Genomic DNA, 24,463 nt, shown 5'->3' on the forward strand with positions numbered 1-24,463 from the left:
GGGGCTTGATCTCATGACAGTGAGATCATGACTTCAGCCAAAATCAACAGTCAGACACTTAAGCAACTGAACCACCCAGGTGCCCCTATGCCTTTTTTTTTTTTGATGATGATTCTGTGAATGTATGAGAGCTTTCAGCTGCCTATACCACTATTTTGCTGACATTACTCTAAGATATCACCAGATATATTTTAAAAATGACATTTTTCATATATCCCAGGCCTAATAAAAATCTCATGGGTGAAGTTCCAGTGTCAAATGAGGCCATCCTGCAGTACTTTATGGCACAAAGACTTTGATGACTCAGTGGTCAGAAGAATTAAAAATCTACATGATCTCACTATGACCTGGGGTGGCTTCTGAAAGAAACGAGGCCTTAGCAAATCCTTGGAGATTGAGGAGCATGTAGACAGATGATAGAGAAGGGGGTGGTTTTGAGGGAAGACCCTGTTTTAGATAGCATTCTTGGCAATATGCATTGAATTCCATAGAGATAACAAACTGATTAATCTGCCTGTGGAAGAACATTTATTTATGGGACAATATATAATAAAATAAATAAATCTAATGTATATATAACCTGTGCTTCAGCAACATGATTTCAAAACCCCAGACTTTTACAGCTGTTTCATTTCACCTACAACTCCTGAGCTAGAGGGTAAAATAATATCAAATGGGGCTCAAATCTGCAAGTTTACAGACTCTGACATTTAGGTGATTTAATGATTCTATGATTCTACGGTTTCCTTTTTTCTGTATAATAACCAGTGTTGCTATCATCTTCAGTCTTATTATAATTTGTATGTCATTTGCCTTTAAATTCTTCACCTGGCCTTGCTGTTAAGAACTAATTTAAAATGCATTATACTTATAAATGCATGAAATTTATAAAGGAAAAAAATATTTTTCCTTTATAAACAAGTCAAATTATGAATTTTAAAAATAATCATATATTATTCCACAGATAGTGTAAAGTCACTTTCAGTAAGATATTCACTACATGAAAGTATAGATAGACCTTGAAAATAATACAAAATAAGGTGATAATATAAAGATGGGAAAGAAATGTTCAGTACTTTGTAACCTGAAAATTGGAACCAAAGGCCAAAGAATGTTCACATCTTACATAATTGTTCCATATTTTCCTTCAACAAACTGCATTTGGCTAATGCAGAACTAAATGTTATGACAAAATTGGGTCTAGAATTGAGTTCTCCTGGTTGATAATACTATATTAGCAGATTCAAGTTGAGGACAGAAATGAATTTATGCAGAAGGGTATATTATCAATATATAATTATCTTTTTACTTGGCTTATTAAAATGTCTTGTTTTTCCTATCTGTATAGGTTTTCTAGGGCTTCCATAACAAAAAGTTACTGGAGACCAGGTGGCATGAACAACAGAAATACTTTTTTTCACAGTTCTGGATGGTAGAAGTCTGAGATCCAGCTGTCATCTGAGACCACTCTTTCCAGCATGTAGATGGCCATCTTCTCTGCATACTCACATGGTCTTCCCTCTGTATGGGTCTGTGTTCTAATTTCCACTTCTTACGAGGACACTAGCCATCTTGGATCAGGGCCATCCTACTAACCTCATTGTAACTTTATCATCTCTATAGATTATTTCTCCAAATATAGTCAAATTCTTAGATACTGCAGGTTAGAACTTCAAAATATGAAGTTTGGGGGCAGACAATTCAGCCTATAATATAATCTTTCTGTCAAACACACACTGTTCACTTGTTTTAGGAAGAATTGTGAAATATGGTTCATGGAACATAATTTCTTCTAAATTCATGCAATTATTTTGGTTGAGTTGACGGTTAGCCCTGGAACCTCTACCTCTCACTATGAAGACAAAAATAACTCAGGATATATAAGATTTTTTCCTCCAAACTGATACTAATCACAATTTCATTGACCTACACAATAAGAGATTAAAACATTTTCATGATTTACTATATTATTACCATTTTGAATTACAAGTTAAGTATCTTTTGTGACTTCTCTCCTAAGTATGATAATCTTGAGACACTACATTATCTTCTTAAGATTTTGGTTTATAAATATGCTAATGTTAGTATATTTTTCAGCAATTTATTATTGCTTTTAGTATAAATTCAGACCATGTTAATGCAAGATGTTTGGATGAATAAGTTGTGAAATTGATCACTATCATGAGCTATGTTCACATATAATGGACTTTGGGAGAAAATGCCACTTTACTTCACTGAATTAATTTCTGTTAATAGGGTTTGAAAAACATGGATAATTCCAAGGTACAGTAGCTTAATGATATTGTACAACCTAAGGGTGAAAAATAGGCTAATGTTCACTCATTCATCAGTAAAGAAATATTATTTTGCCTCTTGAGTAACCTCCAGTATCTTGGAGTATACTCCAATATCCAGTATATTCCCCACAAACAGGTATTTTTTAAATGCTTAGTATGTAAATATAATGATTTAATATCATTGACTAATTGACTATATAAATTAGTATGGGCTTGTATTAATTTTCTTTCCATATTGAATAAAATATTTGAGTTAAAGGAAATAAAATATTACTAATTCATTCTTTTCAGAGTCCCCTGAATACAAACAAAAATAAAATGTATTTTTGAAAATATGTTTTTGGTGTTGCCAAGTGTTTTGAAGAGTCAGATAATGAAAATGCTATTAAACATCTCATTGAAAACTATTTGTTAAACTTTGAGAGTTTAAATATGAAGTTTTCTAAAATCTAAATATATTTTTGATATCTCCATTTATTATTTCAGTTTGTTTGTTGTGTTCTTCCCTGCCTCCACCATGCTCCCTTAACTCCAAAATTTTCATTTCAGAACCTGGCAGGAAATGACTGAGATATTCCAGCTGAGCTTCAAGTTGTTATCCCACAGATCTTTCTTCTTCCTCACCCTCCATTCTGTTTTTCAGGGGTGCAGATCCCTTCGGGCTGTTTCCCAGGCTCTGGTGCCACCTGTTTCTGAGTGGTTTTGGCTAATGGGGAACATTGCAGAAAGCTGGGGAAGGGAAAGGAAAAGAGAGGAAGGTGGGTATTTTATTGGAGATGGCTGTCTAGGGCAGCATCTCTGGTACAGCTCCATCCTGTTCTGTGCTTCCCTTCTCTGGACAGGCCTTCATTGGTTCTGCCTTCCATCCATCAATCTAACTCCTGAGACTCTCTATCCCTCCATTCCAGCTAGCTATGGCTTCCTTCTGCTACTAATTTCTGGGTCAATTCCCTGCTCCCTATCGGGCACTCGGGTCTTCCATCACTCATGCAGCCAATTCTCTATGTTCACTTTTCTCCGTTTTAAACACTTGAAGTTGTTTCTGTTTTCTTATTTAGACTCTGTTATTCTGTACCTAAGAAAATGAAGTATTTTTGTAGAATGGTAAAAGTAATTATTTTCTATTCCTTTTGTATTTATGTATTCAGAAATAATTTTTTGTGCTTAATCCCAACATTTCAATATGATAAAATTTATAATTTCTTGTTAGGATTTTTGTTTTTTAAAGCCCACATCTAACTTTTATATTTTCCTCTACTAGACTTCATAGCTTTCTATGAAGTTTATTCAAAGGCACTATAGTATTTTTTTATTTGGGGAAAACAAGACGATTTTAGTATAGATATTGCAAAAAGTCAGTTCCCTTGAGGTATTATTTTAAAAAAGGAGAGGCACTTAGGTGGCTCAGTTGGTTGTCAGACTTTGGCTCAGGTCATGATCTTGTGCTTTGTGAGTTCCAGTCCCACAGAGGGCTCACTGGCAGAGCCCGCTTAGAATCCTCTGTCCTCCTCGCTCTCTGCCCCTCCCCCACTTGCATTTTCTCTCTCTCTCTGTCTGTCTCAAAAATAAATAAAACATTAAAAAAAAAGGAAAAGTGGGATTGGAGATTGGAAATGGAGGTAAGAAAGTGTTTAAAAGAGAGGTTGTTCCAGTAAGACATGAAATGAGACAGAAAATAGCAAAAATTAAATTAAAACCTTTAAGCTTACACTTCTGGTTGGCCTAGGAGAGAAAAGTTGAGAAATACTTAAAGAGGATTGTGTGGTAGGAAATAGGAGTTAACAATTAAATGACATAAAATCAGGTCTATAGTAAATATTTGGATAGAGGGTGCAATCAAATGGACAAAAATACTTCTGTTAAACTGTTAGTTTGGTGCTCAATATTAACTCCTCCTCTCCCATTTTCCTGTACAAAATCTTGATTATATTGATCCGTGCAAAGTGCCCAACTAAATAACTACTTTTCCAGACTTCCTTTGGGTTACAATTGTCTACCTAACCAACTTCAACCCAGTAAGAAGTATGAAAAAGTTGCATGTGGAGTTCTTTCTTTTTTTATTAAAGGCCAGGTGACAACTGGTGTCAATACCTGCCTCCTTTCTTGCTGCTTTAAAAATAGACATGATGTTCGAAACTAGAGCACCAGTTTTGCACTGTGAGGTATCCAGTATGAGAAGGTTATCCCTCTAAGGGATATGGCAGGTTGGCTATGTGGAAGAACAGTAAAATACTGGGTCCCTCGTAGCATTTTTGAAAAGCTGAATAAAAAGCCTCAATTCCTTACTCCAAGGAGTTTTTGATCCTGTGAGAATAAATAATACTTGTTTGTTTAAGCCACCATCAATTAAGTTTTTCTGTTTCTTACAGTGGAATGTACTCCTAACGAATAGAACACTTCATTGTTCACATTATTAAGAACACAGTAAAATAAAGAACACAATATATTTTTCTCATACAGTCAGCAGGAGGTTGTTAGTATTTTCAGGGCCAATGTGTCTGTGATTAACCTGGCCTTCCCCCCCAGATGCAAGATGTCTGCTGCAGCTCCAGTCACTACAGAAGCAGTCAGAACCAGAGGAAGAAATACATGCAGAGAAGGGTGCTAGTGTGTTTTATGTTTTTCTAAGAAAAGTAAAAGATTATGATGACTACCACTGCTTTTATTTGTTCTTATTGGGTAAAATCATGCCTCAAATCCACACTTTAATGGGGAAAGTGAGAAATCAGGGTGTGATTACCATGACTGCTTTGCATTTTGCCGCACTAAACTAAATCAAGATTCTATTTTCAAGAATGAAGTAGAGATGGATAGTGTTACGATAGATAAAAGTGTCTGTAAAAAATATTTAACAAGCAAAGGAAAGCTCAAGTCACTTTTACTTTCTTTACAACATTGACGGATAAGAAATAAACAACTGTCAAATCTACTCGAATATGCTAAAGCAGACGTTGCAAACAATATCAATGACAGTAAAGCAAGGGGAAACAGAATAATACTTGAACACATCAACAAGATATTTGTTAAAAATAAAGAGAGCAAAGTGTAAATATAGTGTATTGTATATGGTTTCACTTAAATGCTTTTTAAAAAAAAATGTTGTATTTATTTATTTTGAGAGAGCATGAGCAGGGGAAGGGCAGAGAGAGGGAGAGAATCCCAGGCAGGTTCCATGACATCAGCGTGAAGCCCAACACATGATTCAAACTCATTAACTATGAGATCATGACCTGAACCAAAATCAAGAGTCAGACACTTAACTGACTGAGCCACCCAGGAGTCCTCATTTAAATGCTTTTTAAAAAAATGTATATACTAAAATGGTCTTCTTTTTTCTGACAATCAAAAGATACAGGACCAGAGTTCAGATAGTTAACATATTTTTTTATATTTTCATTATTTCATATTTTATAGTAATATGAATTTGCTAACTTGCTAATAAAAATAAGAATCACAGTGTACACAAATTGATTGATATGTTGAATAAGATAAATAATATTTTCCAAATTGTTGGGATCAACAGCCATAATATCAATTTTATTCAGGAAAAGAATAGCATAGAAAAAAAAAAAAAAAACAAATGGAAGTTCTTCAAATTCATTTCAGCTTTTGAACATACTCTCTAATTGATTAGAAAGAGCCCAGGATTTAAATAAGGGTAATTAACTTCAACAAAAATTATTAGGGTAATAATGATCATGAAAATGATGGAGACTATAAATATCTTACATTTTTAATGTTTCTTATCTATTCTTTGTTATACATTTTAATATTCATTTTGATAAAAAGAATTTACTTTTATTTTACATGTGAGAAAACTGAATAAAAAAAACGTGAAATAACTCATCCATAGATCACAAATATCAGGAGGCAGATATAAAAGGATTCATTATTGATTATTAAAATCTGTTTTAAAAACTTTACCCATCTGCAGTACAAGGAGTAGCTTTCAATAAAAGCTATAATTTGGAAGGTGAAGAATATTCTGACTACATATTATACAGATGGTATGACATACATGTAATATCTGTACTGTTCAGGAACAAGATAACTAAACTTGTTATTAATTTTTAAGTCAAGTTTTTAAACTTGACTTAACTAAAGGAAAGGAATATTTCTTCTCGTGTTAAAATTTAGTATTTTCTAGCCAAGAAAAACTTACAAAAGATAATTTAATAAGGATGTGTTCTGTACCAAATTTATAGAAATTAGATTTTGCTTTTGTTATTTTTTTGAAAATTACTTGAGTCTGTTTTAACAAAAAGTGTTTTTTTTTTAAATTTTTCTAATACGTATTAGACATTAGGTAAGCATGAGATTGAATGGATTAAGAAAGTGTTTGGAGTAAAGGAAAAGATTCAAATTTAATACATTTGCTTTGTCTAAAGAATTTGAGAAAACTCAAGTGTCTCCATTACACCAGTTAATAAAATCTTTGATTCATTATGGTAAAATATTTGAGGAAACATTGGTGGTAAATTTCAAAAGCACTTATCTTTGTGATCTGAAAATATAATCAAAATGAGGCATTTAAAAACAACAGTGACTTTCCATTCTTTATGGATTAAATTAAAATAGTTACCATCACACAAAAGATATATCCTAAAATGTAGAATTTTAGAATTGTAAGAAACAGCAGAAATTACTGAAATATCTTCATTTTATTGTGTGAAACTATGGCCCAATTTAGATTAAATGATTTACCAAGATGTCAGAGCTATTTAAAGAAGCCCGCTATTCTGACCGCAAACAGGCAAAAGGTCATCTATCATTTTGGGGTTTTGATAATTACATCTACAATATTTATCCAGAACGTGAACTTTGGAGAATGTGTACTAGTCAATTTAACACAGAAGTTCTACTGTGATTTCAGGGTACATATTATAATATACTTTATGCAAACACATAAACACAGACACATTCTTACCAACTGAGAAAAAAGTTAAACTTTTGTTTTTTAAATAATATTAAATGTCTAAAAGATGTTAATTTTCCACATTTTCTAGTGTCTATTTTTTATTCTGCTATGAAACTGAAAAAAAATCTTGTTTGGAATTGCAAAGGGTATGTTTCTTCAGTCTGTTTGAGGCTGATATAACAAAATACCACAGACTGATTGGCTTACAAATAACAGAAATTTATTTCTCATAATTCTGGAGGCTGGGAAGTTCAAGATCATGGCACCAAGATGGTTATGTTCAGGTGAGAACCCTCTTCCTGGTTCATAGTAGATGACTTCTCACTGTTCTCACTTGGTAGTAAAGGCCAGGGAATCTTTTTATAAGAAAACTAATCCCATTTACAAAGTCCCCACCCTAAAAGTCCCACCTCCTAATGTCATTATCTTTTGTGGTTAGGATTTCAACATATGAATTTTGGGGATGACATAAACATTTAGAGGATAGCGGTTCATTTACATCCCATACTCTCTCAATAGTCTGGATTGAATAGCTATGTTGCACTGAATAGGATGTTTTAATTTCCATTTCTACACATACTTTTCATGTAATCTTTAACCTTGGTTCTTCTGAGATGTTCCTAAATTTCAAGAATCAGAAGTGGTGACTGATATAATGAAAATGATTGTATAGACTACTACATTTTCTTACAGGAACTAATCAGCCATCGCATTTTTGTTCCAGAAGAATCAAACATTTTGCTAGACTGTAAAGTTTGTTCCTATCACTGTGGGCAAAGAATTTATATTTTTTAAACATTTTTTTCAGTTCTTTTTTCTTAATTATGTCATATGGAGATTCTATATTCCTTTAATTTTCTAAAACTGTCATAATTCATCTAACCCTCCTACCAACTAATATGATATTACACCTTTCCTAAGCCCCTTTATGAAATTAAGATTCTTTATTCATATGGTAGATACCAGTTACTGGATAATTCAAACCTCAATCATAGAAGAGAGTGATATCAATTAATTAGTCATCCAAATTACAGCTAAGGATGCTGCCATTCACTTAACAAACAAGACACAAATTAGCTAGATAGAGAACTCATTTTAATTAAGGTTGACTAACTAACATGGAATTATTCATGCATGGTTATTTCTTGAACACAAGTTTATAATGACATGCCATTCATCTGTAGCTTATATTTATAGAGGCATTATTGATCTTTAATATCTATAAAATGCATTCTTTGTAGCTATGAGTCACAGAAAAACTATGCCCACTATACCAGTGATCACTGTATTTTTAGGGTATTGATGCATTGGGGAAATTAAAGAGAAAAATGAACCAAAATAGGTTAATATTTAGAAGACTGTAGATAGAAAATAACTATAGCTATTTCCAGCCATCTTAAGCAAAATGTCATTAATGTGAAATTACTTAACTTCTAATCAGTCATTATGAAGGCATTTAAACTTATTTGATCAAATATAAATAAGTATAAACATATGAATATAAAGTAAGATAGTATGGAATCTAAATATAATACCATGACAAGTATGGATTTTCTGAGAGAAGTAGAAAATATAAGATCTTTATCTTGGTAGGTTTTAGCCTAATATTTTATCTAACTTTAATGCTTGAAAGCAAATTTTATCTGGAAAGCTAATTTTAAATATTTAATGGATAATAAGATGGAAAATTTGAATCATTCTGTACTATTCCAAAGGCAGATATTAAAATAAGCATTTGAATGAAATCACATTCTGATTCAAGAGAAGGAATGCATTTATTTATTAAAGCTGCTAACATTTTTACAAAAAAAAAAAAAAAAAGAGTTAAAGCCCTGAGATTGGAGTAAGGGCCATAGAGGACCATACTCTAATACACATAGACCAAGAAATTGTTTAAATGAGTTTGCCAGATAATCAAAAATTATGTAGGCATTTTAAAAAGGATAATGTAGAAGTTCTGAATAAATTATAATCTATAGAGAAAAGACAGTAAATTAGCTACAACAAAAAGGCCACAGTATGAGAAATGTAAATAAACTTTACGTAATGTTAATTAATTGAGGTACAATAAAAGTAATTCCTACACTTAATTAGGCTTAGATATATCAACATAAAAAAAAAAAAAAAGCACATTGGAAAACTAGAGTGTCCAAGGTTTGAATAATCAGGATGTGAGGGACTAGAAATAATACCTTATGAGAAGTCACTGAATTAATTGAGAAAGATTACCTTGGAAAAGAGAATGTTATGAGATATTTACGAACTGACCTGAAATTTTTGTTAGTCAATTAAATGATAGTATTATTCTTATAGCATTGTGGGAAAAAAACAAACACTAGGATCAAAAAATGAGAACTGAAGGGAAATAAAATTTGGTTCATTAAAGGAAGAATTGTGTACTATTTCTAACAGTAGAATATGATCCTTTTGAAATCATATTTCCACATCATTAGAAATGTTCACTGAGGCTTACTTATGGTTTTCAATCAATGTTTGGGTGGGTGGTTTTGTTTGAAAAGATTATATCATACATAAACTCTAATGCCCTACGATTTACTCTAAAGGCAATTTTAATTGTAGGCAAAAAGTGTTCTTCTATCATTCATTTTCATTATAAAAATCAAGGATGTAATGTTATCTATTTTTGCTCAGGAGTGGAAAATTGAGTTTTCATGACAAATGCAATGTATTTGTACCTTCTATATGTCAAATTAACATCCTGGTGTAAATACATAAAATAACTAATACACTTTAGAATACAAATTGATCAAATATTTAAATAGAACCTTATGCAAAATCTAAAAGGCAAGATTGGAAAAATCTATTACAACACTGAACCCAAGTCCATGACAGAAAATATAAATAAGTTTACTACATAATAAAAAGAAAAGCTACATGAAAAAATAATACCTTAAACAAAAACAAAAAAAAACAATAAAACACTGGGGAAAATAAAACAATAAAACTATAAAAATAACAATAAAGATCTATAATTTGAGACGCAAAAAAAATAGCACAAGAGAAAAAAGGAACAAAAGAGATGAATCAACAATTCAGTGTAAATGCAAATTGCTCTGCAATTATTAAAAGGTGCTTTAATATTCCTCATTATTACAGATGCAAATTAAAACTAGATAGAAGGGAACATTTCAGGCAGATAAAAATGTTCTATCATTTTGGTGTTGTGTATGTAACTATACAATTTCAAATGTACACTTGAAATTCGTACATGTTACTCTGTAATTAAACCTGAATTAAAGACAAAAAGAACTGGGATGCCTCGGTGGCTCAATGGGTTAAATGTGTTACTCTTGATCTCAGCTCAGGTCTTGATCTCAGGGCTGGGAGTTCAAGCCCTGCCTTGGGCTCCACACTGGGTGTGGAGCCTATTTAAAACAAAATAAAACACAAACAAATAAACAAGAAACAGAACAAAACTAGAAGGCAAAGGCTTTTGGTGAAGGACTTTTCATAATTTAAGAAACACCAAATATTGAAATGTTGAGACAGAATTACGTGATTCATATATATTAACCAGTACCAAATTTTATTAATATTTCAAAATATACAGGCTATCTTGAGGCTAATAAAGCCCTCTTTTCTTGGGAAAGAACTCCAAGACTGTCAACAAAGCACCCTAAAGAGTCTTTCTGTTTTGCATTAGGATGTATTGTGGATTTGATTTAACATGTAATATTTAACTGGTACATGCAAAATATTGCTTTCACAGAGAGATGCTTTCTTTTTGGAATATTTCCCTATCATTTTTCTACTAAACCCTCAGCTTTCATGAAAGTTTCTAGCCAACATGCCCACAAGTCAATAAATTTCAGCTTTATGTATTCTATGAGACCTAGTCATATCAGATGAATCCTGCCAAAGGTATTTCTTAGGTAAAAGATTCCCTATTATTTTTCTGTTGGTAAATATCACTTATGTGTTTAAGAGGTTTGTCTGTGGGCATGTTTTCAAGTAAATCTCTGGAAGATTTATAGGCATGCTTACTAGCTCACCTTTTCTCACTAGTTTATCTTCTGACTTCAATATTTCTTTGCAATAGACTTCTCAGATATATTTCAGTAATTGACTTTAAAGCATTTATGCAATATTTTATACAAAATAATAAGATGAATAATGCTTAAAAGACTACTGGGATTAATACTGTTTTTAAATAAATATAAAATTTAATCTATTTTGGTGTATAGCTCTGTGAATTTTAATGTAAGTGTAAATTTGTGTAACCAACTGTCCCCTCAGGATACAGAAGAGTTAAGACAGTATGGTATTGGCACAAAAACAGACACATAGATCAATGGAATTAGAGAACCCAGAATTGGACCCACAAATGCATGGCCAACTAACCTTTGACAAAGCAGGAAAGAGTATCCAATGGAAAATAGACAGTCTGTTTAGCAAATGGTGCTGGGAGAACTGGACAGCAATATGCAGAAGGATGAAACTAAACCACGTTCTTACACCATACACAAAAATAAACTCAAAATGGATGAAAGACCTAAATGTAAGGCAGGAAACCATCAAAACCCTAGAGGAGAAAGCAGGCAACAACCTCTTTGACCTCAAAAATAAAAATGAACTATTGGGACCTCATGAAGATAAAAAGCTTCTGCACTGCAAAGGAAACAATCAACAAAACTAAAAGGCAACCAATGGAATGGGGAAATATATTTGCAAATGACATATCAGATAAAGGGTTAGTATCCACAATCTATAAGGAATTTATCAAAGTCAATACCCGAAAAACAAATAATCCAGTGAAGAAATGGGCAGAAGACATGAATAGACATTTTTCCAAAGAAGACATCCAGATGGCCAACAGACACCTGAAAAGATGCTCAACATCACTCATCATCAGGGAAATACAAATCAAACCCACAATGAGATACTACCTTACACCAGTCAGAGTGGCTAAAATTCACAACTCAGGAAACAACAGATGCTGGTGAGGATATGGAGAAATGGAAACCCTCTTGCACTGTCAGTGGAAATGCAAACTAGTGCAGCCACTCTGGAAAACAGTGTGGAGATTTCTCAAAAAATTAAAAATAGAACTACCCTGCAACCCAACAATAGCACTACTGGGAATTTAGCCAAAAAATACAGGAGTGCTGATTCATAGGGGCACATGTACCCCAATGTTTATCGCAGACCTTTCAACAATAGCCAAATTATGGAAAGAGCCTAAATGTCCATCAACTGATGAATGGGTAAAGAAGATTTAATTTATATACACAATGGAATACTACTTGGCAATGGGAAAGAATGAAATCATGCCATTTGCTGCAATGTGGATGGAACTGGAAGGTATTATGCTAAGTGAAATAAGTCAGTCAGAGAACGACAGATACCATGTGTTTTAACTCATATGTGGAATTTGAGAAGCTTAACAGAAGACCATGGGGGAAGGGAATGGGAAAAAAAAAATAGTTACAAACAGAGAGGGAGGGAGGCAAACCATAAAAGACTCTTAAATACAGAGAACAAACTGAGGGTAGACAGGGGTGGGGGGAGGGGGGAAATGGGTGATGGGCACTAAGGAGGACACTTGTTGGGATGAGCACTGGGTGTTGTATGTAAGCGATGAATCATGGGAATCTACCTCGAAAACCAAGAGCACATTGTACACACTGTATGTTAGCCAATTTGACAATAAATTATATTTTTAAAAAAAGGATACAGAAGAGTTGTTATTACTTCAAAAAACTGCTTTTTTTGCCCCTTTTAATCACACCTACTCCTATTCCTCCCCCCTGACAATAGGTAATAGTAAGTTTTGTCTTTCCCAGAATATCATATTAATGAAGTCATATAATATGTAACCTTTTGAGACTGGCTTCACTTATTCAGCCTACAGTTTTTGAAATTCATCAAAGTTGTTGCTTTTATGAATAGCTCCTTTCTAATTATGAGAAATATTCCATTGTATGGGTATTCTACTGTTTGCTCATCGATTTACCCTTGAATTATATCTGGATCACTCCTAATCTTTGGTAATAATGAATAGAGCTGCTATAAATATTTCTGTACTGATGTTCGTATAAACAGAAATTTTCATTTCTATTAGATAAATACCCAAAAGTAAGATTGCTGGGTCATGTGGTACATTTCAGTTTAACTTTATGAGAATGTTACTGTCTGTTTTTGTGAGTAGTTGTACCATTTTTCATTCTTCTCACCAATTATGACAGTTCTGTTGCTCAGTATCCTTGTCAGCACCTCATATTGTCAGCAGTTTTCATTTAAGCTACTCTGGTAGTTGTATGGTGGTATCTCTTTTTGGTTTTAATTTGCATTTACTTAAGGACTAATTATATTGAACATGGTTTCATATGCTTATTTGCCACCCATATATCTCCTTTGATAAAGTCTTGGCACAAGTCAGGTAACTTATTTTCTGTTGGCACTGGGTACACTTTCATCCTACATTTGTGGTTTTATTGTGTGTGGTGAGAGGATATCCCATCATACAATAGATCTATGTATGGCCATGAATCTCAGAGACCCACTCACTTCATAAACTCGGTGGCTACTTCTAAGAATCTGATTAAGGAATTTACCTTAGCATTCAAATCCTCTTATGAGCTAACAACTAGGCCTTTTAGTGGGCATCTGCATAATCCATTTCAATTATTTCTCTAAATTTTTATGGAAACTTTCTGGGTAGTTTCTAGAGAGGTGTTTTCTAGTCTTCAATTATGTAGTGCTCTTTGCCTCACTCTATTACAGGCCATTGGCTAAGAACCAAGAATCAAAAAACATCTAGTGACTCCCAACTAAGTGTTACTAAGCCCTCCTCCACCACTATAGAAAGACTCCTCAGCTCTGCCCATTGCGCAGATTTTCTTTTACCTTCTTCCATCATGGCATATCATACTATTTCCAAACATCATGCTCAATCTAGGCACTCTTAGCAGGGTATTCAGCAGTGTGCTTTATCTTGGGGGCAGAAGATTTATAGGATTTAGAAATATAAAAACTAAGCAGGGATGTCCTGGATGGCTCAATTGTTGACACCATGGTAACTGAAGCTTACCCCAAGTTTTTCTCTGCTGCGTGCTATTGAGTATGCCATTGAGTTTCTTTTTCTATTCAAAAATCTCTGTTACTCAAGACATGATAGCTATTTCTGGTTTTAAGAATATTTGATGCCACTCCATAATGAAACTCATTCAACCAAAACTCAACAACAAGTAGCAATTGTCCTGAGTGACCTGTAAGGCAGCATTTCCATACCCAACTCCAGAAGTCTCTTCCAAGTAGCAGCATTCTGATTTCGTTAGTAACTTGATCCTATGTGCTACCTAGCATAATCTGAAGGACTAGGATGCAGCATAAGCCATAAACCCTAATAGTCTCATAATGCTAATTTTTGTTGAGTGCATCATTAAAAACTAAGTTTTGATGAATTGGTAATAGGATCCAGCCTTTCTCTTAAACAGGGAATTGATTTTATCAAAATGAAGGAGTCCCACAAATCTCTGGGCATCCTCTTTAGTAATAAAATAAATGAGAAATTATTTATTTCCCAGTTTGAAAGATATTCCTGGTTTCTCCAGCCCACTTAATTCCAAAATTTTTACACTAAGCCAGGCCTGGCTAGATTTATTAGCCAATCTCTTTCCATCATGTAGGTGACCATATTCTTTAACTACTTTAATATTTCTTTCTTTGAGAAGACAGTTACAAGATACTGTCAATAGATGCACTAGCTTACCTTTAATTGTTAACAAATCCAAATTCTGCCATACTAGATTATGTCAGTATGCCAGTGAACTTAAGTATCCCTGTGGCAAAACCACAAAAGTATATTAAATGATTCCATGCAGGTCAACTCATGAAAATGCAAATTGTGCCTGAGTTACAAACTGAAAATCAAAAAGAAGACATCAACCAAAATTTTTATGGCTTGGATTAGTGTCCTGAGTTATTCTTGAATACAAATTGTTTATAAATCTTACACTGAAAAAAATACTATATTTGAGATAATTTTAATGAAAAATCAAGGTTCTGAACATTTTGATGAAAAATCAAGGATGAAAATTCATTTTCAAAAAGCTAAACTAGATGAGATAATTCAGATGATAAAACAGATTTCTGAGGAATTTTGATGTAAAATCTGCTTTAAAATTATAGGTTTAAAAATTACTTTGAGATAATTTTAATGAAAAAACTGATTCTAAAAATTTTTGATGAAACATAATGGATAAAGCAGTGGCTAATTATATGATTTTTAAAACTACTCCTTTGATTTCTAGAAATATTGACTCTGTTTGACCTTTTGCTCCTCTCAAGGTCACAGTTGATTTATACGATAATACATCTAGTAGTCAATACTCTGACTCATCAACAGTATTTGAAACAGTTCGTCATAACTGATGCTGGAAGTATGTCCTCCACTTTAAAGTCAGGATATTCTCTTGGTTTTTCTCTTCCTGCAACCCCTCTAGGCCAAGCTTAAAAACCTCATTACTGAATCACTCTAAATAGAGTTCTAAATTGCTTTTATTTACTATCCCTATAGTCTGTGCACAATATAGCAGCCTAAGTGAGTCTACTTAACGATGTCAGATTCTGAGATTTCTTGTCTCAAAAATACTCAATGGTGTCCCATATCTCTAAGAGTACAAGCAATATTCTTAAAATGATCTATAAGCAACAATGTCTTCTAAACTCCTGTTACCTTTTGACCTCATCTTCTATTATTCTCTCTTGTCATTCTGATCAAGCCATAGTGGCCGCTTGCTGTTTATAAACATGCCTAGCAAACTCCTACCTCAGGGCTTTGCACTTGCTATTTTCATTGAGTATAATCTTCTTTCCCTAGACATTAGCATCACTTATTCACATATTTCTTTCAAATTGTCATTAAAATGTCACCTCATCCATAAAACATTCTCTAGGTATCCTGGTTTTTTTCTTACACTTAATTATTCTTATCTTCCTACTACTTTAAAATTTTATTTTGCTTATTTATGTGTAGTTTTCTGTGTTTTAAGATAATTTATGTTACATGAGAATAAACTTTTTCTTTCCATGGACATTGGTAGCTACCATTAGCACTCTCCAGACAAGGAGTGACTGGTATATATGTACATGTTTTTGATAAATTTTGATTAAATTATTTTGGGAGGAATAATGTCTGTGCCATAGAAATTTGAGTGGAAGAGTGCTGGCATGAGGAAATTAATGCTAAGAGGGTAAAAGACGTGCAAATTATTTCTACTCATATTTAATATATACTAGCAAAAATAATAATTTTAATGGAAATTTATGAATATATGGTGCACTGTATACACTATTTTTCAAAGCACTCTTAAATCTGTCATATGGTTAAAGCATCAACAACATTTTTCAACTCTCACCTTTTAACCAAAGAAAACTGGTGTTCTGTACATTTTGCTGCCTTATTATGGTGGGTGACCTTCACTTTCTGAAAACCTCAAATGATGCTGGTTGTTTAATGGTAAGAATTTACTATATTCTAATTTAAGGAGATTTTGTTTCCTTGCTTAGTTTATTTGCTACATCTATGAATGTTGTTATAAACATAACCAAAAATTAAGGACATAGACTTTATATGATGATAATCATAGAGCTATAGGAGAGGCAACAAATGTAATATTGTCTATAAGTAGACACATTGGTTAGGAGTGTTAGCAATGGAATGAAAAAAATGCTAATTGGCTCCTAGAAATTTTTAAGATGTGCCAGGAGCTAAGTCCCTGACTTCCACATGGTTCTACTGAAGTGATTAAAACATAAGTATGCATTCTTTACATTTTACAGAATGTTTAATATAAATTCTTACTTAAAATTGAGTAATTTTTATTATATCAGTTACATTCAACTGATCTGCAAATAATCCAAACACAAAAATGTTTAGCTCATGTTGTTCATTTAATAAATGACAGAAAATACCCATAATTGACAATAACACTATGCACTGCGGTATTTATTATAGTACATGAAACTACATAAACTTGTGCATTGGAATCTCAGAGAATCTGTTTGAATTACATGAGCTAGACATAAAAATTCCTATTTTAAAATAGGGGTGCTGGGACTTCAAGACCTTAAACGATGCTCAGTTCTGCAAAGGTATAACAGGATACAGAGTCTAATCTGTGTGACTCTATTCCACATGTTCTTGATTGCATTACATTTATACTAACAAACTCATAAGTGTTCCACAACTGTCCATTGCACCAACGTTATTATGATTCTTTGCACTTGTTTTTCTGTCACTACACATTTTTCTTATTAAGGATGAAATATAGGTTTTTTTGGCCCTGTTTTTGAACTTTATTTACAGTACAGCATTATGATAATGATTTAACATTTCTTCTTAAAATTTTTTTTAACATTTATTATTGAGAGGCAGAGACAGACAGAGCATGAAGCATGGGAGAGGCAGAGAGAGGGGGAGACACAGAATGTGAAAGAGGCTCCAGGCTCTGAGCTGTCAGCACAGAGCCCAAGGCGGGGCTTGAACTCACAAACCGCAAGATCATGACCGAGTAGAAGTCGGATGCTTTACCAACTGAACCACCCAGGCGCCCCATGATTTAAGATGTGATAAAGTCCATATTCTTCAGGAATATTTTTCAATATTCAAAGTGCAAGGGAGATAAACATTTGATGTGGTGCATGTAAATGATCGAACAGAAAATGCTAAGTGTTAATGAGAGCTCAGATATTCCCTTTTACTCAAAATTAGATAGCATGAGACATTTTTAATAGTAATGTGAGAGATACAATTAGTGAGGTTATATTTGCATTTATCTTCGGACATTAAGGATTATATTGGCTGTAAATTTCTCATTTTAATGCTTTGCTAAAAAATCTTCCATTATCATTTTTCTATCTAATACTAGCACTTCTGAGACAATGCTAACACCAAATTAATTTAACAGTATCTAGACTTGTAGGAAATATATACTGTAAAAAAGAAACAGGGTCTGTCTTGCTCATTGTTGATTTTATATTTTCCAAGCCAGTACATGGTACATTGCATAAACTATATAAATCTTGATTAATGAATAAACACTAACTATATGTTAAGAGAGATATTAAGATGTTAAAAGAAATTAACATATTAAGAAAGATGGGGGAGATGAATAAGTATCAGTCAAAACACAAAAAAAGCTAAAAGCAAAGTATTATTTTCAAATGCATTTAATAATGCATAAATCATAGGGCTGAGTGCGTTAGATGATTAGAAGTGTTTTTATTAAGAAATGCCATTTTTGTGCATTTTATGTACAACGTAGAGAAAAACAGTAGGAGACCATCACACAATAGGCCATCTTGGAACTAGCTAAAATGAGGAAAATTACTATATGCAGTTGAAAGAATTTGGAAGTGTTAATACCAATCATAGTTTATGTCCCGGGAATTTTTTCCCCTCAATTATACCAGAATTGTGACCAAGGTGCAATGTTGAAAGAAAATTGGTCAGTAGATAAAAATCGAAGTTTAGAAAGTCTAACCTTTGAACTCAGCCACTTTCTTTGAGGGCCTCTTCTAAAGGTGCTAGAACCAGCCCCACCATCATCATGGCACTGTCTCCTCAATCAATACAGTGGCATGGTTAGGAGAGAGGAGGCCAGATTTAGAGAGAGATTTCATTTTGGACAAGACTGAGATAGGCATGGAGAAGATGAGTTCAAGCAGTATCTTCCACAACAAGAAACAGTGCAGAGCAAAGTCCCACATAGGGTCTTCCAAAGTACTCACAATTATATCCACCAGAGAGAACACACATTCAGAATCCTGTCTGTAGCTTTTTGAAAGCCAGTCAATGGTAGCCAGAAAGTAGCCAGAGGATTAACAACTTGTCAATCAAGCGAGGGTACTGGCTCCATTTCCCTTCCCCACTCCCCTGACACTGGTGGTTCTAACACCTCAAAGACAACCCACCAGAGATATGTAAAATACTAACCACTTCTCCCTTACAGTCCACTTTCAAACTCCTGAGTTCTAATGGTGACTCAGGGGCCAAGAGATCACTGAAAATAGATTTAGTTGAGTCTTAAATAACAGAATAAGATACTCATGGTAAAATGCAAGAAGTTTGGACACAAATTAAAGACACTATAGGGGCATTAAAACACACACACACACACACAAAGTTTCATGTACAACTTTATGATATTTCTTCCTAAACTGGACAGACCTTTTTCTATATTTTTACCTGTGGTTAACACAAAGGATGAAGTTGGGTTCTACATAAAAGAATTTGTATTTAAAATATTTCTTTTTCTCACAAATGGGTAGGCAGAGTACAGAAAGTGAACAAATTGATTATAAGGATCTGAGACATTCTGTAAGATTATTTTTCAATATTTTGCAATTTTTATATGATAAAAATATAATAATATAAATATTTGATACATGTTTTAGAGGACTATCATACCTGAGTCTCATTTTCAGTACCTGTGTTTTTGTTTTTTTTCATATAATTATGTTTGTGCCAAATAAAAAGTCTTTTATTACTGTAAGCAAATAAAATCAGGGGTTGTTTAATATTTAAATGATGCCTTGGCTTCTAGTGAAGGCTCACTGATGTCACTGTGTGCTGAATTTAAAGGATTATCAATAGTGGCTGCATCTGCACTTACATATTTCTGTATGTTCTTACCATAATATATATGCATATACTTATACATATGTAATATAAATGTGTGTGTGTTTATTGTGTAACTAAATCTATAGACTTCTTAAAATTTCCTTAATATCCTACAAAAAGAATATATTTAGCCATTTTTTATTGCTTAGTCATCATTTGGACTCTGGATGATAATGATCTATAGATGTAGGCGCATCACTTGTGACAAATGCACTGCACAGGTGAGGAATATTGGTAACAGGGGAGGGTTTGCATGTCATCCATGAGACAAATATGTACCATGATCTGAATATCTGTGACTGCCCAAAATTCATATGCTGAAATCCTAACCTCCAAAGTGATAGTATTTGGAGGTGAGGCCTTTGGCAAGTGATCAGGCCAAGAGGCTTTCAATTATTAGGACTCTGCCCAAGGAATTAATTTTCTTACAAAAGAGACCCCAGAGGGCTAGCTAGTCCCTTCCACCAAGTGAGGTTACAGTAAGGAGATGGCCCTATGTTGAGGAAGCTGCTCTTAGTAGACACTGAATCTGCCAGGGCTAACATCTTGGACCTCCAGCCTCCAGAACTATGAGAGATAAATTTCTGTTATTTATAAGCCACCCAGCCTATGGCATTCTGTTACAAATGCCTGTTTGTTAACTTGTTTGTTTCTTTCCAACACAGTACTTAGGAAAAGGGTTCATAAAACGTGTTTCCGTATTCTTTTTAACTCCTGAGTTACATATAATTGTATTTTTCTTATATTTGGGAGTATTTGATGATTTCCTAAAAATCTTTTTTATACACATATATATTAATTCCATTGGTATCAAAGAATACGATCTATACATACATTTTTGACAGAGAAGGCAGTTAGGTAGATACTAGCAGGGAGCAGAGCTTTGTAAATGTTAACAAAGACAAAAATAGAGAAACCGCCAACTATACCCCAGGGATACAAAGAGGAAGTTTCAAAGAGCCAGGGAGCAGGGGAGCCCTGGAGCACAGCATGAACTCTTCCCTATAGCCACTGCCCTAAAGTTACCTATAACTTCATTATAATACATTTACACTGTGGCTTTGACCCCCCTTGAGGGTGATGACTGCCATGACATTTACACTAAAGATAATAGTGGTCTAACCTCCCACTCCCAACCTGTGGGTGGAGACTGCCAGGTGATTTGAGAGCACTCAAATGAAGGCTGCCCCAACTGTGCCCCTTCAACCTAAATAGAGATAAAAGGAGATGATACCCCCCTAACCCCAGTGCAATTGCCATCTCGGGGCCTGCCTGCTTCACTGTCTTGAGAGTGCACTTTTCTTTAACTATCAAACTCTTGTTTACTTTAGAGTTTGGCTCTGAATTCTTTTTGGTCCAACTCAAGAACCTAGGTGGGCCTGCAGGCAAGGAAGGGACCTACCTTTGATATTTTCATTCTTTTACTTTTTTTTTAAGTTTATTTATTTTGAGAGGGGGAGGGGCATCGAGAGAGGAAAAGAGAGAATCCCAAGCTGAGCCAACAGGGGAAGGGGGTAGGTCTTGAGCCAAAATCAAGAGCCAATGCTTAAGCAACTGAGCCACCCAGTTACCCCATCCTTTTGCTTTTTAATAAGACTTGCTTTATGGCTTAAGGCTATAGTAAATTATGGTAAAAGTCACATGTCTTCCTAAATAAGTTTCTTTGTGTTATTGATAAATTCACTGTTCTCTAGCTATTGTGTCAATTCTGCCTTTGTAATTTTGCAAATCTCATATCTTTACTTATTTTTTTTCTGCCTTCAATAAAAGTTTTGAGAACACAGTCTTGAAAATAGTCTCTTACATTTGAAAATGCAGCTAGATCATCACCAAGCCATTTTGCACACCTAGAAAATTGATCTGACGACTAACACAAAAATCTGCATAACTTGAGCCACAGAACTCAGCAGGTACACGGTGCAGAGAGGTGAACTGCGAGAAAGTGAATCCCTGGAGGCTAGGCAGCTATTTTTCTTTGTGTAGAGACGATGGAGACAGGTGGAGAGTATAGGAAAAGCACTCCCCCTGAAAGCAGCTGGAGAGAAAGAGCTACTCAGGAACCGAACAAGAAAGGGAGAAAGGAGAAGGGAGAAAGGAGAAGGTTTGTTTTGCCTTTAGAATTCTATGAACAGGGAAGCACAGAGTTGGAAACTCCACAGCTTGATACCTGGTGGTGCTCTTATAGGAAGGACAAATCCCCAGGAGCACTGAGGTACTTGGGATCCTTGGAGCCACATGAGGAGAGGTGATTCCCCTCCTGGGAGGACATTTAGTAGAGGCCATGCAGCCTACCAGAGGAAAAGGTCCCATCAGATTCCAAATTACAGCCATATTTGCTGGTGTTGGAACAAAGACACTAGGATATGGAGAATCCTGCTGCCATTTGTGTGTTGTGATTTACCATAGTTCCTGAACTGCTGCTGTTACACAATTGCACAAAACTTTTTGGTTGGGCTGGCACCTGGCCAATCTCTAAGTCTCTGCAGCAGTGCATGAACATTCCTGGGGATGGGCCAGCACCTGGCAATTGCTTGGTGAGACCTTCCCCTAGAGGGTTGGAGCTGGTCCAAGCTGCAGGGCCCTCAGAAAAGATGGGTTTGGAAATACAGCTGCATCTGAAGATAAAATTTGGGAGAGGGGTGCTGCTTGGTAGGCTGATGGCTTGTTGCTGACAGTGTAGAAGCAAGGGAGAGGGCAGAAGCTGAGACAAAGGAGGGGTGCTTGATTGCCAGTTGGCAAGAGCACAGAGCTCTGATGCTAGAGACTGAGAAGCTGGGTGATACCACTTTCACCTCCCCTAAGTATGTGCATATACACATTTGCACACCACAGTCCACCCTAGTAAGCTAAGCAATGCCACCTAGTGGAGTATGGAGAAGTTCCACCAACCCCCATTCAAATGCGCCAACCAGACCCTACCAGAGGACCACAAGTCTCTCCCCCTGCTTAGCGCTTAGTGTACAGACTGTAAATGGCTTCATAGTTTGACTTCTAGGGGAAACTGGATGTAATTTCATTCGGATTTCATTCTGTTTGATGGTCCATCTATTCAATTTTTTTCTTATTCTTAGATACAGAAAGAGAAAAAAAATATTTTTATTTTCTGGTTTTATAAAAAATAGTTTTCTTTATATTTTCTACTATATTTTATTATTATTTTTGTACATTTTTCAGTCTATTTTACTTTCTTCATTTCATTTTGTTGTATACATTTTTAAAATTTTTTTAACAATTCCTTACTTTTTTATTCTTTTTTTTCTTATCTTTTCTTGTCTTTCCATTTCTTTCTATTATATCAAGCTTCCCTCAATAACCAGACCAAAACACACCTTGGATCCAGCTTCCTTTATTTTGTTTTTTCTCGATTGTTTTTAATTTTTTTAATTTTTATCTTTTAATTTATAAATTCTTTTTGTTTCTACAAAATGATAAAATGAAGGAATTCACTCGAAAAGAAGAACAGGAAAAAATGACAGCTAAGGATTTAATCAGCACAGATATAACCAAGATGTCCGAACCAGAATTTAGAGTCATGATAATAAGAACACTAGCTGGTGTTGAAAAAAGCATAGAATCCCTTTCTGTGGAGATAAAAAAAGTAAAATGTAGTCAAAATGAAATTAAAAATACAATAATGCAATCTTGAATGGAAGCCATAGTGGCAAAGATAGATGAGGCAGGGATATAGAGGACAAACTTATGGAGAATAATGATGCAGGAAAAAAAGGGAAACTAAGGCAAAAGAGCATGGTATAAGAATTAGAGAACTTGGTGACTCATTAAAAAGGAACATTAGAATCATAGGGGTCCCGAATGATAAAGAGAAATAAAAAGGTATAGAAGGGTTATGTGAATAAATCATAGCAGAAAAATTTTGTAACCTGGGGAAAGACACAGACATCAATATCCAGGAAGCAAAGAGAACTCCCATTGGATTCAACAAAAACTGGCCATCAATAAGGCATATCATAGTCAAATTCACAAAATACACAGACAAGGAAAGATTTATGAAAGCAGCAAGAGAAATAAAGTCCTTAACATATAAGGAAAGACAGGTCAGGTTTGAAACAGACCTATCCACAGAAACCTGGCAGGCCATAACAAATGGCAAGATATATTCAATGTGTTGAATCAGAAAAATATGCAGCCAAGACTGTCATTCAAAATGGAAGGAGAGATAAAAATTTTCTCAAACGAAAACTAAAAAAGTTCATAACCACTAAATCAGCCCTGCAAGCAATTTTAAGGAGGACTCTTTGATGGGACAAAAGATGAAACAAAATAAAAAAGACCAAAAGCAACAAAGACTACAAGGGACCAGAGAACACCACCAGAAACTCCAACTCTACAAGCAACACAATGGCATTAAATTCATATCTTTCAGTACTCAATCAAAATGTCAATGGAATAAATGCTCCAATCAAAAGACATAGGATAACAAAATAGATAAGAAAACAAGATCCATCTATATACTGTTTACAAGAGATCAAGACTTTTACACCTAAAGACTCCTTCAGATTGAAAGTAAGGGGATGGAGAACCATCTATCATGCTAATGGTTGTGAAAAAAAAAATCAGAGAAGCCATACTTACATCAGAAAA

General features: G+C 34.3%; 1 long non-coding RNA gene across 1 annotated transcript in view; it reads right to left on the reverse strand.

Annotated features, from left to right (window-relative positions):
- Window positions 1-2,528: 2,528 nt before the first annotated feature.
- LOC109267644 (uncharacterized) overlaps window positions 2,529-24,463 on the reverse strand; it is a 184,437-nt gene continuing 162,502 nt past the window's right edge. The window contains exon 6 of the long non-coding RNA XR_008423787.1: window positions 2,529-3,026. This is a non-coding gene — a long non-coding RNA (uncharacterized LOC109267644). The remainder of the gene's footprint in view (window positions 3,027-24,463) is intronic.

The sequence above is a fragment of the Panthera pardus genome, unplaced genomic scaffold (assembly GCF_024362965.1).
Source record: "Panthera pardus isolate Hobbes unplaced genomic scaffold, ASM2436296v1 HiC_scaffold_2, whole genome shotgun sequence".
Lineage (NCBI taxonomy): Eukaryota > Metazoa > Chordata > Mammalia > Carnivora > Felidae > Panthera > Panthera pardus.